We start from the raw sequence: 16305 nt of genomic DNA, 5'->3' as shown, positions 1-16305 counted from the left end.
TTCTTGTGAGGACTTGGGCGAGAGCCTCGTCCAACAGTGGTCTTTGTCTTCAGCAGAGAGAGTCCTGTTGAAGAATTTGGTGCAGCTGAGGAACTAGCTGAAGCTCCTGAGGCAATAGAGATGCCTATAGTCCTTTGGCACGTGGCTAGATGCACAGGTGCTGAGGATTTGGTCGGAGCAGCTGAGGACTTTGGAGGAGCAGGAGCAGCGTGAGGAATTGGCCGTGAGGGCTTAGCTGAGGAAATTGGCCGTGAGGGCATTGAAGAAGAGGCACTTGGCTTGTGCGCAGGCTCCTTTGCCATGGATTTCTTCGGCCTTACAGAGGCCTCGGCGGCAGCAGCAGCAGAATCTTCATTGAATTTCTTCACTGCATCTTTTGCCTGTTTGGCCAGCTTGGCCTGACGCTTGGACCATTCTTCAGGAAACTCCTCACCGCGTTTGATGCTAGTGGGATCTGCTTCTTGGCCAGGTGTCAATGGTGGTCTTGAGAATGGAGGAGTAACAGCGAATTTCTTCATGTACTTTGGAGTCACATATCTGCACTCCCTCCACTCTCTTGCCCATGTCCTCTCAATCTTTTGAATGCGCACCTTGCGCTGATTTTTACCCTCCTCAGGGGGTGTGCAGTACCCAGCATAGATGCCCTCAGGGATTTCAAAAGCAGTGTTGGCCTCAGGCCTCTTTCCTCCTTTCTGTGGCTTTTTACTGTCAGCCATTTTTTTGAGATGAGGAATTTGAACAATGGAATTATCTAAAGAAGTATGCAACTTTTCTTCGAGGAACGCTGCAAATGAGTTAAGTTGATGAGAACCTACTGATTCAGCAGCAGACATGAGTACCTGTGAACAGAGTATAGTTGCGAGGAATTTGACCAAATGAGTCTTGAAGAATTTCACTAAGCGTTCTTTGTCTTAGGTTCCAAAGTTGTATAGATCGAAGATCCACACAATTGAGGAATCTTGAAGAAAAATGATGCTTAGAGAAACGAATCAAGAACAGATGACATGTGAGGTGTTTAGTGTGTGAAGAATTTGAAGAATAAACACCTTTGAAGATTTTGCAAAAATCTTTTGAATCAAGGAGGGCAGTAAAAGTAACTTTTAATTACCCTGAATGAAGAACACGATGAACTGTGAGGTGGAGAAGTGAAGTTCGTCTGTGCAGATCTTCCACGCCCTAACTCAGCGGAGGAAGACGGCTACGGCGGCGGCGGAGTGAAGATTTCCGCAGCCGACGCGAGTATGGCGGCGACGAGGTCGAGGCAGTGAAGCTCTTCCTCACCGGCGACGATGAAGTAGCGGCGGCGCTAGGGTTTGAGAAGCTTGAGCTGGAGAGAGGTTGAGCGAAGTAAAGGTAGTGAGGAAGGGGAGAGGGGGTATTTATAGCCACGGTGAAAAACTGTTCGCCCGAAGAAATTGGACGAACGTGCCCCTGACCCTTCTTATTCGCTTGACATGTGTCACCCACGTACTGAGAAGTGGAGATCGTGTTAGATCGTGGGTGAATAGATAAGTATTTCGTGGGATGCGGAACGGTTTGAGCGGCAAAGCCGAAAATTTGGATAAGATAAGTTAAAAGTTTCGTCGCAAATTCTTCAGCTGACAAGGACACAGTGAAGATTTTGAACGAGTTTCAAATAGAACGCACATGAAGAATTTGTGAATAGATTGGGTTGAGTATAGCAGAGAGGGGGAAGGGTCCGATCACATTCACTTAGCAGAAATAGCAACTTGAAGAATTAGCAATAAGTGAATGTTGTAGAGGACATAAACTCATATATATATATATATAGCCAATGAAGAAAAACGACAGAAACAGTGAAGATTTTGCAAAGTTGAAGATTTTGAACAACTGAGGAATTTCAAAACTGAGGAAAAACTCAAATTGAAGATTTTCAACTTTTGGTGGTGGCGTGACCCACCGTATAAGAATGATGATTTCTGACACCGCGTACAATTGTCGTAGGGTTCTGAGAATCAAATTCTTCGTTAATTTCTTCACACTTAGAGTGTTATTCTTCATTGATTGAAGAAAAACCTTTCTTCATGTGTTGCACACCTAAGTCATCAATTTTGCATAAGCGTTAGGATGAGTGTCCTTTTCAAAGAACATTCGAAGATTCTAGGATATTTAGCTCACACCGCAACTTGCTAAATCTCTTCTCATCCAAGGGCTTTGTGAAGATATTGGCTAGCTGTTCTTTAGTCTTCACATGCTCAATAGAAATGTCGCCCTTCAACACATGATCGCGAAGAAAATGATGACGAATCTGAATGTGCTTTGTCTTCGAGTGCTGAACTGGGTTCTGAGCAATCTTGATGGCACTCTCATTGTTACAGAAGAGAGGCACATTCTTCACGTTGATGCCATAGTCCTTGAGAGTTTGCTTCATCCACAGCAATTGAGCACAGTAAGAGCCAGCAGCAATGTACTCAGCTTCAGCAGTAGACAGTGATACGCAGTTCTGTTTCTTCGAGGACCAACAGACCAAAGATCGTCCGAGGAAATGACATGTACCAGATGTTTACTTGCGGTATAGCTTGAAATCCAATGAGATCAAAAGCCAAGCCCTTGGGGTACCATAATCCAAGTGTTGGTGTGTGAGCTAGATATCGAACAATATGTTTCACAGCCTTATGGTGTGATTCCTTCGGTGTAGCTTGAAATCGGGCACACATGCAAACACTAAGCATAATATCTGGCCTAGGTGCACATAAATACAATAAAGAACCAATCATAGAGCGGTATACCTTTTGATCGAAGTCAATACCATTTTCATCAGTGCACAGATGGCCATTTGTGGGCATTGGAATTTTGACGCCTTTGCAATCTTGCATGCCGGATTTCCTCAGTACATCATTGAGGTATTTCTCCTGAGATATGAATATGCCATTGCGCTGTTGACGAATTTGAAGACCTAAGAAGAATTTCAACTCTCCCATCATAGACATTTGATATTCTTCACTCATCATATAAGCAAATTCATCACTATAACGTTGGTTAGTACAGCCAAAGATAATATCAGCAACATATATTTGGCACACAAACAATTCACCATCATAAGATTTAGTGAAAAGAGTAGGGTCGAGTGAACCGGGTTTGAAGCCTTTCTTCATGAGGAATTCCTTCAAAGTATCATACCATGCCCGAGGGGCCTGCTTGAGGCCATAAAGGGCCTTATTGAGTCTGAAGACTTTATCAGGATGATTTGGATCTTCAAAACCTGGGGGTTGAGCAACATATACTTCTTCCTCAAGCTTACCATTGAGGAATGCACTTTTCACATCCATTTGATACAAAGTGATATCATGATGGTTAGCATAAGCAAGTAATATGCGAATAGCTTCAAGTCTAGCAATAGGTGCAAAAGTTTCATCGAAATCAATTCCTTCAACCTGTGTGTAGCCTTGAGCTACAAGTCGTGCCTTATTCCTCACCACAAGACCATTTTCATCTTGCTTGTTGCGGTAGATCCACTTTGTGCCAATGATATTGTGCTTGCTAGGATCTGGACGTTTAACCAGTTCCCAGACGTTGTTGTGTTCGAACTGATGTAATTCTTCTTGCATGGCCTGAATCCACTCAGGCTCCAGAAATGCTTCATCTACCTTAGTGGCCTCTGTGATAGAGACAAAATCATAGTGCCCACAAAAGTTAGATAAATGTGAAGCTTTTGAGCGTGTGAGAGGACCTGGTGCTTCAATGTCATCGATGATCTTTTCAACTTGCACTTCTTTTGCAACGCGAGGATGAGTTGGTTGCCGTCGAGGAATTTGATCAGCATTTTCTTCAGCATTTTCTTCAGGTGCATTAGCTCGACGTTCTTCATGTTCTGGAATGAATTCTTCAGCAGATTCTTCGGTAGGAATGACATCCTCAGTAGCCTTGAACTTGATAGATTCCTCAGGTGTTGGTTCATCTATCATAGAAGGTAGGTGCTCTCTTTGCGAGCCATTAGTTTCATCGAACCGCACATCTACAGTTTGAACAACCTTGTGAAGAACGTTGTTGAAGACTCTGTAGGTGTGCGAGTCCTTTCCGTAACCAAGCATAAAACCTTCATGTGCTTTTGGTGCAAATTTAGCATTGTGATGAGGATCTCTAATCCAACATTTAGCAACGAAGACTTTGAAATAACTCACATTGGGTTTCTTGTTAGTGAGGAGTTGATAGGTAGTCTTCTTGAAGAATTTGTGAAGATATACCCTGTTGATGATGTGGCATGCACTATAAATTGCCTCAATCCAAAAGTGACGAGGCATCTTGTACTCATCAAGCATAGTGCGAGCCATCTCAATAAGAGTCCTGTTCTTGCACTCCACGACGCCATTCTGCTGAGGAGTGTAAGGAGCAGATAACTCATGAGTAATACCAAGTTCATCAAGATAGTCATCAAGACCAGAATTCTTCAACTCAGTTCCATTGTCACTTCTGATGTGCTTGATCTTGACACCAAAGTTGGTTGAAGCCCTCGAGGAAAATCGTTTGAAGACTTCCTGCACTTCATGTTTGTAAGTGACAATATGTACCCATGTGTAACGAGAGTAATCATCAACAATAACAAAGCCATAGAGAGATGCGTCATTTGTGACTGCTGAGTAATGGTTAGGACCGAAGAGATCCATATGAAGCAATTTGAATGGTCGAGTAGTGGTCATGATAGTCTTTGCTGGATGCTTAGCCTTGGTCATTTTTCCATCTTCACAAGCCCCACAAAAGTGATCCTTGAGGAATTTGACATTATCAATGCCAATGACATGCTTCTTCTTCGCAAGCGTGTGCAAATTCCTCATGCCTGCATGACCAAGTCGTCGATGCCATAGCCGGCCTTCTGAAGCTTTTGCAAGTAGGGACACGGCTGGTTGCGGTCCTGTAGAGAAATCAACAATATACAAGTCTCCTCTCCTAAAGCCTTCAAAGACTTTGGAATTGTCAGCTTCCATAACCACAATACAACGATACTTGCCAAAGACAACAACCATATCAAGATCACAAAGCATTGAGACAGACATAAGGTTGTATCCTAAGGACTCGACAAGCATGACTTTGTCCATGTGTCGATCCTTTGTGATCGCAACCTTACCTAGACCCAATACCTGACTTTTACCTTTGTCAGCGAAGATGATATGCTTCAGATGCGATGGTGATAAGGGAGCATCCATCAATAGATTCTTGTCACCAGTCATGTGATTTGTACATCCACTATCGAGGACCCACTCAGTGGCTTTGGGTTGATCATCCTGCAGATGAATTAGTGCAGCTTACGAACTTCATGTACTTCATCAGTGAAGAATATGACATCACAATTCATCAGACCAATTTCATCAAGCAATGCAACAGTTAAAACAGTATGAGGACGTGAGAAATGAAAGTTCATTTCTTCATGATTAGCCTGCGTCCTTTCAGGCACTTTTCAGGTCTTCAGCAAATTCTTCAGACGTTTAAGTACGTCTCGAGACCTGACCCTGCATAAAAGATTAGTTCTTTGTCTTCACCACCCACATCAGAAGGGGTGGCAAAGAGTTCATCACTCTGCGAACTCCATAAGAGAAAGGTGGCATAGAATCCAATCCATTTCATTTCACATAAGAGGAGTTAGGGTAAGCATATGAATAAGTAGAGAAATTCTTCGAGGACTTATGAACATAATGATTAGAAGAATAATGCTCATATTCATAGCCCTTGGCTCTTCCCTACGAAACAAAGTTGTTAGCACGATGATGTTCATATGAGGATTTTGATCCTTTTGAGGAATTTGATCCATGTGAGGAATTTGGTCCGTATGAGGACATGGATCCATATGAAGAATTTGGTCCATATGAAGAATTTGATCTGGGGCTCCTTTTCTTCAGAGGTGGTGTCATGAGGACATTCGCCTGAAGAGTTTCAAGGCACCTTTTGGGAACCCAGATTTTCTTCATAGGAGAACCGTTCCTGCAGTTAGTGCCAACATATCTAGCAAATACTTCACCATTTTGATTTTTAAACAGTTTATAGTTGGAGTCAAATGACTCATCAGAAGAATGAGAAGATTCACATGTAAAGCCAGATAAATTAGATGGATCAACTGGAGGTCCCTTTGTAGAAACCCATGAGGTTTTGGGGTACTGCTCAGGCTTCCAATATGTACCATCAGCATTGAGTTTCCTCTCAAAGGCAATACCCTCTTTCCTAGGGTTCCTGTTGAGGATCTTCTTTTTAGGCACATCACAAAGAGTCTGATGCCCTTTGAGGCTTTTGTACATGCCTGTCATGTACAATTCCTTCAACCCTGCATCGTCAGTGATACTAGCAATGTCCTCAGATGAGGAATTAGTGATAGCAGAGACAGTTGAAGAATTTGTAGCATTTGAAGCATTTGAACATTCAGGTGAAGAATTAGCAGATTCACGTTCAATGCATTTCAAACATGGAGGAACAAATTCTTCCTGAGCAGCGCTGATTTGTTGAGCAAGTAATGAATCGCGCTCCTTCTGAAGATCTTCATAACTCACTCTTAGCTTCTCAAGATCTTGCTTTCTTTGAAGAAATTCATAAGAAAGCTTCTCATGATCAGACAAGAGAGTGTTATGTTGATCTTGAAGGGTGTCATAATTAGCATGAAGTCTCTGAAGACTTTCAGCCAAAGCTTTTGACTGATCCATTTCTTCACTCAACATATCATCGCTCTTACTAAGCATGTTTTGAACCTTTTCCAAAGCTCTTTGTTGTTTAGGGGCAAGGGAAGCAAGTTTGACATTACTGGGTCCAAATTCATCATCACTAGATTTAGACAGATAGCATTCTGTTACCTTTTCACCATCTGCCATAAGGCAAGGTGAGGAGGATGATGATTCTGGTTCGAAAGTCATTGATTTGAGAGATTCCTTGAAGTCCTCAAACCAAGGATCATGACAGGTTCGATGACCTTCATAAACCTCAGAGAGATGGTCCCAGATAAGCTTCGCCTGATCGAGATGCATAATGTTCCTGAACTGATTTTGAGACAGACAGGAGCAGATGACGTCCTTCGCCGTGAGGTTGAGAAGAGTATACTTGCGAATGTCATTAGCTTCCGCCGTCTTGCACAGATCGGTAAGACCAATCTCAGTGATGGTCCACAGTTCGCTGTTCATCGCCATGAGGCGCTTCTTCATCATGGCCTTCCACTTGGGATACTCGTGACCGTCAAAGATGGGGCATGTCGCTTTCTTCATACCTGCGGTCGACATAACTAAACTCCAGGCGGTTAAACCAAAATCACACAGAACAAGGGAGTACCTTGCTCTGATACCAATTGAAAGTGCGTTATATCGACTAGAGGGGGGTGAATAGGCGATTTTTATGAATTCTTCACTGAGGAATTTGTGGCTGAGGAAATTCCTTAGCGAAGAACTACTTGCAGCGGAATAAGTACTCAAAAGTATGCATAGCAGAACACAAGCATAGTCATCATGATGAAATGAGGACAAGAACAGAGTACAGAAAGCATAAACACAGGATAGCACAGGATGAAGACAAATAGACTGAGGAAATTGAGAAAGTCTTCAGTCAAACTCTTCAAACACAGATATGAACAAGTGCACAACACAGTTATGAGGAAATGAAAGAGTTGAGGAAATAGAACCGGTAGGCTTGGTGAAGACAATAATTTGGTAAACCAGTTCCAACTGTTGTCTTAGTTGTACATCTGGTTGGAGCGGCTAGGTATTTAAACCTGAGGACACACAGTCCCGGACACACAGTCCTCACCGTATTCTCCTTGAGCTAAGGTCACACAGACCTCGCCCAATCACTCGTGGTAAGTCTTCAGGTGACTTCCAAACCTTCACAAACTCGGTCACTCGGCGATCTACAATTTCCTCTTGGATGCTCTAGACCATGATGCCTAACCGTCTTGAAGAAGCACAGTCTTCAAAGGTAACAACCGTCGGATCCACGCAGGATCAATCTCTTCAGTGATGCTCAATCACTTTGGGTTTGTGGGTGTCTTGGGTTTGGGTTTTCCTCACTTGATGATTTTCGCTCAAAGTCCTCAGAGGATGGGATGCTCTCAAATGACAAGTGTCAGTTTCTCTCGGACCAGCCAACCAGCTAGTGGTTGTAGGGGGCGGCTATTGATAGCCTAGGGAGCAGCCCGGCATGATAAGACATAAATGCCCTTCAATGATATGACCGTTAGGTGGGTAGATATTTTGGGACAGCTGGCGCATAGCACAGCAACGGTCGGAAATTTGAGTATCAAATTTCTCAGGGCTATCATGTTCCTCACTGTGTAGGCAATCCGCACTGGCGAATTCCTAACTCCTCAGTCAGAACAAATTCCTCAGAGACCAGAAGAACTTCGTCTCTGTCACTGAAGAATATGACTGAACTATATGAGATTTCCAATGGCTTCACTCAAAGGGATTGGTAGGTGTAGGATTTTGAGTTGATCATCACATGGAAATTTTTCCTTAGTATTTCGTCGACCCCCTTTTTCAGTATGGTGTTTCCTATGACTCAAGAAATAGAAAATGAAACTACGAAAACAAAAGTCTTCATGCTTCATGTTCCTCAAATGAATACCAAGTCTTCAAGGTAACACCAATTTCTTCACTTTCAAAGTCTTCAGAAAGTCTTCAGAAATCCAAAGTCTTCAATCGAAGAACTTCATTTTTAGGGGTCGACTTTCTCTGTAAATATCAAACTCCTCATAGACTTATAGAACTATGTACACTCATAAACACATTAGTCCCTTAACCGATAAGTCTTCAATACACCAAAATCACTAAGGGGCACTAGATACACCAAAATCACTAAGTCCCTTAACCTATGTACACTCATAGACTTAAAGAGGCACTCCACCTATGCATGGACATATACATGCACGGGTTCCCGGCAAGGTTCGTCTTTTTCATTCATATGCTAACACAAGTACAAGCATTACAGAACACACAGATGGACTCGAGGGATTACATTATTTGAATTAAAATTTGGCGATAGCCTACAGATTTAAGATTGAAAAAGATAAGTGCTCCATAATGCCCTTTCTTGTCCTTCTCCTCCTAGGTGCAGCCATCAAAGGTGAGGAGGGCAAAAGGAGCGCCTGGGCAGAGGCCCGGCCCACTCTCATCGGGCTACAAGAGAGGTAGCCCGGGAGGAACGGAAGTGCGAGGGAGCGCCTCGATGGAGAGCATGGCGGAAGACGGCCCCGTTGGCCACCGTCACCAGGGCCAGAAGGACCCGGCAGAGCTAACAGAGCTGCAGCCCAAGAGGAAGCCTGCCGGGGTCCAGCTGGAAGGCTGCTGGAGGAGCCCGGCAGCACCATCCGCACCTCTGCATCCAAATCCCCGGCAAATCGCACTGCCAGGGAGGAGATGCAGATGATGGTGCTGCCGCCTGATGAAGATGGTGTGGGTGACAATCAGCCAGAGTCGGAGTCGTCGCTCCTCCGTCCGCTGCCGTCGTCATTGCCGTCACTGTCCTCCTCGTCGCTTCCACTCGAGGAGGAGCTTTCATCATCGGTCGAGCTCTCCGTGCAGCACCCTAAGCGGCCACCCGAGCGCTCGAAGATCTTGACGAAGAGTAGGCCGTTCTCCATTAATTTGAACTGGAGAATGTGCCCCTCCGAGAAGTCGTGGGCACGGGCAAAGGTCTTCCAGCCGTGGCGAAGATACATCACATGAGGAGCGGGGAACTCGACATCGACCATCAGACCTCTATTCCCGCAGCCCCTCATGTGCAGCCGTAGAGCATGTGGTTGCTCAAGTTCCATCTCTCGTGCAAAGGGAGTTGGGAGGCGAAGGTGACCACACACGGGCTTGTACAGCCTGACAACGAACTACCGGGGTTGGTCGCCAACATGGCCTTCCATCGGGGGTGGAGCCGCCGGCGGAGGCGCCACCAGGGCACCGCCCCGCCCTCCTCGTCCTCGAGCACCACGGCGAACACGACTGCGCACCCTTCCTCCTCTGCTTGTGGACGATTCCACTGCCTGAAGGTCCGGGGGAAGAGGGGCACGCTGTCGAGAAGAAGCCCTCGTCGCCGCCACCGGAACTCCACCACACCCTCGCCCTTCCATCATGGCCAGATGAGAAGGATCACGAAGGAGAAGGAGAAGTGTGTGCAGGAGAACACTGCCCCGGCCCCTTTTTATAGGGAAATGAGGCAGGGGGCTGGTTCCTCCTATGGGAAATGGCCGCCCCTCTCCTCCAATACGGCCTCTCTGCACCCACTATGACTCTAAGGGTCGAGGCCGCCCCTCTGCCCCAACCATCGACGCTCGGGTTTCAGCCATATCGCTCCTCCCATGTCCTCCGCATCCACCACCTACCACACCCAATGCACGCGGAACACGTGGCGAGGTGCATGCAGAATAGGGGGGCGAGTGGGATGGCAGTTTTCGCCCCGTGATCATGGGGCGAGGAGAATTCGCGGGCCACAATCCAAGCTCTTCCATGACGCCACGCACAACGCGCGGGGAAACTGGAACCCCCCCCAAGATCAAGACTAATGAAGCAGCAATATAAACCTTAGGGGGCCAACCCCTTCAGCGATTCTGCCTGTGCACTTATTAGGCCCTACCCCGACGACGCTCAGTAGGGCGTTCGGGGCAGGCCCAGGGGCTTCTGTCGGTGCAACAAACCTTGGGTCTGCTCGCATGCACGAGATGAAGGTGAAGCACCAGCTCGAGTCAGGGATTAAAGACCCAAGAGATTTGAAGAACCAACATGCAGCCCAGAGAGACCAAGATCAAACCAGAGGAGCAAGATATCGGCAAGAGAAGGGCCTCCCTTGCCAGGCAGGCGAGCCCGGCAAGGGGCAAGGCCACCACTAGAAGCAAGCAACCAGGACTCCCCGACAGAGCTTGTCGGGGCTCACGGGGGTTGAACCACCCCGCCAACCACTCAAACACGACTCACGTCGTCAATCAATGCGGTGTCAAGCCGCAAGGTGATTTAGTGGCAGCCATTCGCCACATGGCAGCCATTTCCTACAGAAGAAACCCACGTATGACACTCGTCCTGCGACGTGTTAAGGGAACAGGCGCGGAGCTGGCAAGATAGACCGGCAGACCTTGCCGGGCAACCAGTGATGTGACACTAAGCGGTGCATTTAATGCACCCTGTCAGCCCGCAGAGTTAGGTACGATAGCACGGTTTGCTATCATATCATTGGATAATGACCACTTTGCCACTATGGTGACCCCTTAATCTATAAAAGGAGGCCCATGGCACTCGTAGGAGGGGTTAGAAAGTTGATGAACCCAAGCCACCGTACGCGCATAGTCGCTGCAGCCCCTGGGCGAACCTTGCGGGGCAAGTGTACTACCCATCACCACGCTCATTCGACCATCAATCCACCAAAGCAGGAGTAGGGTCTTACGCCTCGCGGTGGCCCAAACCTGGGTATATTGCTTGTGTGCTCTCTGCCGTGCTGCCGTGCACGGAATCTGCTCTTTGTGCAATGCGACGTCCCCCCGCCGAACCAGCAAGGGACCACCCGGTCCCATAGGTGGCCGCGGATATCCCGCAACAGTTCTCTTGCTACAAGAATTTGATTTGCATATTATTGATAGAAAGGGAGCTGAGAACCCCGTTGCAGACAGCTTGTCTAGGTTAGAAAATGTTCTTGGTGACCCACTGCCTACTGATGATAGTTTTCCTGATGAGCAATTATGTCGGATTTCGGGTTCCGGCAAAACCCTTGAGGTTCAAACACTGGTGTGCACATGAAGATCTCTCTCACCCTAGACCACTCTCGCAACAATCACAAGGCCTAGCTCGACGAACCCAAAGAATGAGAGACACAAGAGTTTATACTAGTTTGGGCCACCGATGTGGTGTAATACCCTACTCCAGTGTGGTGTGGTGGATTGCCTCTTGGGCTGAGGATGAACAGTTACAAGGGAAGAACAGCCTCCTGAGGAGAGGTGTTCTAGTGCTTGCTGAACTTGTGTGGTTGAGGATGATCTGAATGATTCGTCCCGTTCTATGGTGGTGGCTAGTCCTATTTATAGAGGCCCAGGTCCTCTCCCCAAATATTGAGCAGGAAGGGATCCAACAATGGCCAAATTCGAAGGGAGACAACTAGTACAAGTTATCCTGGCTAAAGGTGGTCTTCGCCTACCAAAGGCTCTGGTGGTGACGCCGTCTTGGGCTGCACGGTGACCTCCGTCCTGTCGTCCTACTGGCCTTGGTCTCGTTGCACCAATATGGAATCCTTTGCCTGATGCTTCGGGACTCCTCGCCTGCGCTTGCCTCTTTAGGACCAAAGAGGAAAAGAGGACACTGAACGTGTTGGCGCTCGCCTGGCTCCAGTCATCATGGCTTGCGTCACAGGAATCTCGCGAGGTGTCCCTTGCCTTGATCTCTCCGCCCCTCGCGAGCCGGCCGTGAGACTGCCCCCGAGGAGGTCTTGTGTCGTCCGCCTCGCGAGGGTCTTGAGTGTTTGCTAGTGAGGATGGGCCATACAGGACCGCTGGTGGAGCCATGCTGTGGGCCGCAGGCAGGCAAGTATGGGGACCCCCGTTCCCAGGACACCGACAGTAGACCCTAGGCCCAAGGCGCGCTCGGACTTGGCTTCGAGGCGAAGCCAAAGGGCAAGTGCGGAGCACCGCGGGCCCCAACAGCCTGCGGCCCCGCTTGACGCGTGGCGATTGATTGGACGTGGGCGTCTCCGCTTCCCCACGCTGCCTCAGCAACTGCCCGTCTGACAAAAGGCTGGCGCGGGCAACGCTTGCCTTCATTGCTTTCCTTCATCTTGCTCCAGATCCCCTTTCTCGCCCCTTGCTTCCAAAGTCTCCAGATCTGCTCCAATTCCCTTCCAAGCCAGCGACCAATGGCGCCCCGAAAGGTCAAGGCCGCTTCGCCGCCCGCCTCGTACGAGCTGGATCTGGACGCGCCCAATGTCTCAGAGAAGAACCTTGCCACCACGCGTCTACTGACGGCGGGGGAGAACAACGAGAAGGGGAAGATCGAGCTCCGGGCTGGCTCCGCCAAGCCGGAGGCTTCGAGGAGCACCTTCTACCCCTTCTTTATGAGCAGCGTCCTTGCGGGGCTGGTTCCCCTCTTCTCCGACTTCTTATATGCCATCCTCAGCCATTACAAGTTGTAGGCCCTTCATCTCCATCCCAACTCTGTTCTCCTCCTGTCAATCTTCACCTTCTACTGCGAGGCATACGTCGGGGTGATGCCATTTGTGGCTCTGCTGTGCCACTTCTTCTTCCTCCGGATCAACGACGGCCACAACTCAGGGTGCGCCAACTTCGTCGCAGCCAGCAAGGCCAACGCGATCTCGAAGGCCGGAAAGAAGGCCGATGGCTTCAGGAGCAAGTGGGTCATTATGGATGCCAAGTGTGTCCACCCACGGTTGATGCTGCCGATGGAGGGTGGCTCTGCGCGAAGCTTACTGACGACCGGGCAAAGCCGGTGCTGGAGAAGATGACCGCCGACCTGAAGCCGGGAAATGCGAAGGCGGCGAAGTTGACGGGGGCCATGCTCCTGAGGGAATTCTTGATGCTACGCGTGGCTTCGGTCCAGGCGCACTCATGCCCCTTGTGGACGCTTGGGGCGAAGAAGACAAGCTCCGCTTGAGTCCGGAGGCCTTGTCTGGAGAGGAGCTGGTCGTGGCTCTCTGCCTCCTGGTCGAGGACGGCCAGGAATATCCGCCGAGCTCCTTCATTCCCTTGTTCCTTCGCAAGGACGGGGCGTAGGTCGCGGCCGCCATGCCCACTTTCGGCGAGCGCGGGCTAGTGTCGCCGGTGCCCCCTGGGGTCCTGACGGCGACGGTGCCTGTGGTCGTGTCTTCTGGTGATTCCCACAGGGAGGGGGAAGAGGAGGAGGACGAGGAGCGCGACTGAGAAGCGACCCCCAAAGGGATGGGGGAGACCTCTCCCTTGCGCAAGGCTGACTTCCTCCGCACCTTGCCTGATGATGATGACGAGGCCGATGTCCCCTCGGAGAAAGGGGAGCCACCTGTGGCTGGGGGCTCTTCGAGGTCCAAGGCCAGCCCCTAGAGGAAGCCACCGGCTGAGGTTCCGACGAGGGGCAGGTCAGCACCGATCTGCCGCGATGACGCTTCTGCTTCGACACCGCCCAGAGCTGCTTCTGGGCCATCTGCTGCCCCTTCTTCCGCTCCTGGAGCGCGCGCACCTGTGCCTCAGGCTGCGAGGCTCTCAGGCTTCAAGCTTAAGAAGCGGAGGGACTACGCCTCGGTGGACTAGTAAGTGTTCTTGTCCTGCCTTTTTCTTGCTTTTGCTGCTCATCCTTGATTCTTCTCCGTTGTGCAATTAGGCCGACGCCCGCGGCAAAGAAGAGGAAGGAGGACGAGGTGGTACTGCTCAAGACCAGATCGCCTCCTGCGGCCGCACCCCTCTCCAAGGGTAAGGGCAGCAACGGCGCTCGTGCTTCTCCAGCCCGATCATCCTCGCAAGGCTTGGGGGAGCACCCCCGAGAAGAGTCAGCCCCGTGGCCCTGATGGCTCCGGAGGTGTCAACGCCCGGCTTGGTCGCCGACGTCCCCAGAGCTCATGAGCTTCTGGCCTCCCAGGCCATGGTGACGACGTCGCCTCCTCCCACTTCTGCCGCACTGCTATCTCCAGGTCCTTCCGCCTCCCCTGATGTCCTGGAGCATGCTCTTTCCGCAATGTCCCTGCTGCGAGAAGATCTTCAGGGCGCCGATCCCCACCTGGTGGCCGGGCGCTTGGAGCTGGTCGTTGGCTGGCTTCACTCGGACGTGTTCGTTCGGGCGACGCTGAGCCAGGCGGCAGCGACCTCCGAGAAGGACAAGCAGGTCGCTGCTCAGGCTTCGGCCGCTCACGAGGTGGCGCTGAAAGATGTCGAGGCCGCCCAGGATCGCTGCCGGGTGCTGAAGTCCAAACTGAAGACACTGCGCAGTGAGCGTGCGGAAGAAGCTCAAGGCCGCAAGGCGAAGGAGGAGAACATGAAGGCCCGGGAGGACGCCATCAAGGGTCACGACGCCGAGCTGGAGCAGTTGGCGAAGGCGCAGGCCGTGGAGCACAGCCGGTTGGAGAAGCTGCAGCAGAAGGTGGGAGCGGAGAAGGCCGAACTTGATGCCAAGGCGAAGGTCCTGGCCGAGGACCGCGCGGCCTTCGAGCTCCTCGAGGAGAGGTCTCGCAAGGCGCTGCGGTCGCTCTATGAGAAGGGCTTGGAGGAGCCGCCGGCTACTGCCAACGAGGGCCCCGTCCAGCTGCTTCCGTATCTGGTCGAGGCGCTCGAGGAAGTCATGAGCAGTATCGGCCCCTTGGGAGAGGCGGAAGCCCGCGTTCTTTCCTCGGTCGCGCTGACGCGCGTTTTCAGCCACCTTCATCTTCGCGATCCCACTGCCCACCTTGACGAGCTGCTGGAGCCCGTGGACACCGAGCGCTGCACAGCTGCTGCTGAAGCCGTGAAAGGTCAGGCGGAAGCCTTGCTGAAGAAGTTCTGTGCCTTCGATCCTGTGCCCTCGACTCGTGGTGCTATTGATCCTGTGACTCCGGCGGGTGGTGCAGGTGAGGGCAACGTCGTTGAAGAAGAAGCATCCCTTGCGGGCGACGGCGGCGACATCCGGGGGTGATGAGATGACTTGCTGGCGACTCCTTTCCTGTTTAGTTTCTGCAAAATGCACCATGCCTCGTGGACGCTTTTAAACTTGTGTTTGGTATTGGGAGAACAATATGTCTTGTAATATTTGCTTGAGATTTCGCGATTTCCTTCCCATTTGCTTTACGTTCTACGTCGGCAGGGCCCGACCCCGCGGATACCTCAGCCGGCGTTGGGTTGTCCGGATCACCAGGACAAGACCAAGGGGTGAGGGGCTATGTGCCCAGTTAGGCTCCTGAGCCACTATGCTCAGGAGTCCCCCTTGACGCGCAAACATCTTATGGAAAGGAAATGCAGGAATAGGTCTATTGTTCTACGTCAGCAGGGCCCGACCCCACACGTACCTCAACCGCCGTTGGGTCATCCGGATCACCAGGACGAGACCAAGGAGTGAGGGGATATGTGGCCAGTTAGTGTCGGATTTCGGGTTCCGCCAAAACCCTTGAGGTTCGAACACCGGGGTGCGCACGAAGATCTCTCTCTCCCTAGATCGCTCTCTCAACTATCACAAGGCCTAGCTCAACGAACCAAAAGAACAGGAGACACAAGAGTATATATTGGTTCGGGCCACCGATGTGGTGTAATACCCTACTCTAGTGTGGTGTGGTGGATTGCCTCTTGGGCTGAGGATGAACAGTTACAAGGGAAGAACAGCCTCCTGAGGAGAGGTGCTCTTGTGCTCAGTGAGCTTGTGTGTGGTAATGGATGGAATTGCTCCGATCCAAGATGATCCCCTTCCTATG

The sequence above is a fragment of the Aegilops tauschii genome, chromosome 1 (assembly GCF_002575655.3).
Source record: "Aegilops tauschii subsp. strangulata cultivar AL8/78 chromosome 1, Aet v6.0, whole genome shotgun sequence".
Taxonomy (NCBI): domain Eukaryota; kingdom Viridiplantae; phylum Streptophyta; class Magnoliopsida; order Poales; family Poaceae; genus Aegilops; species Aegilops tauschii.
Note: the sequence above shows the minus strand (reverse complement) of the source record.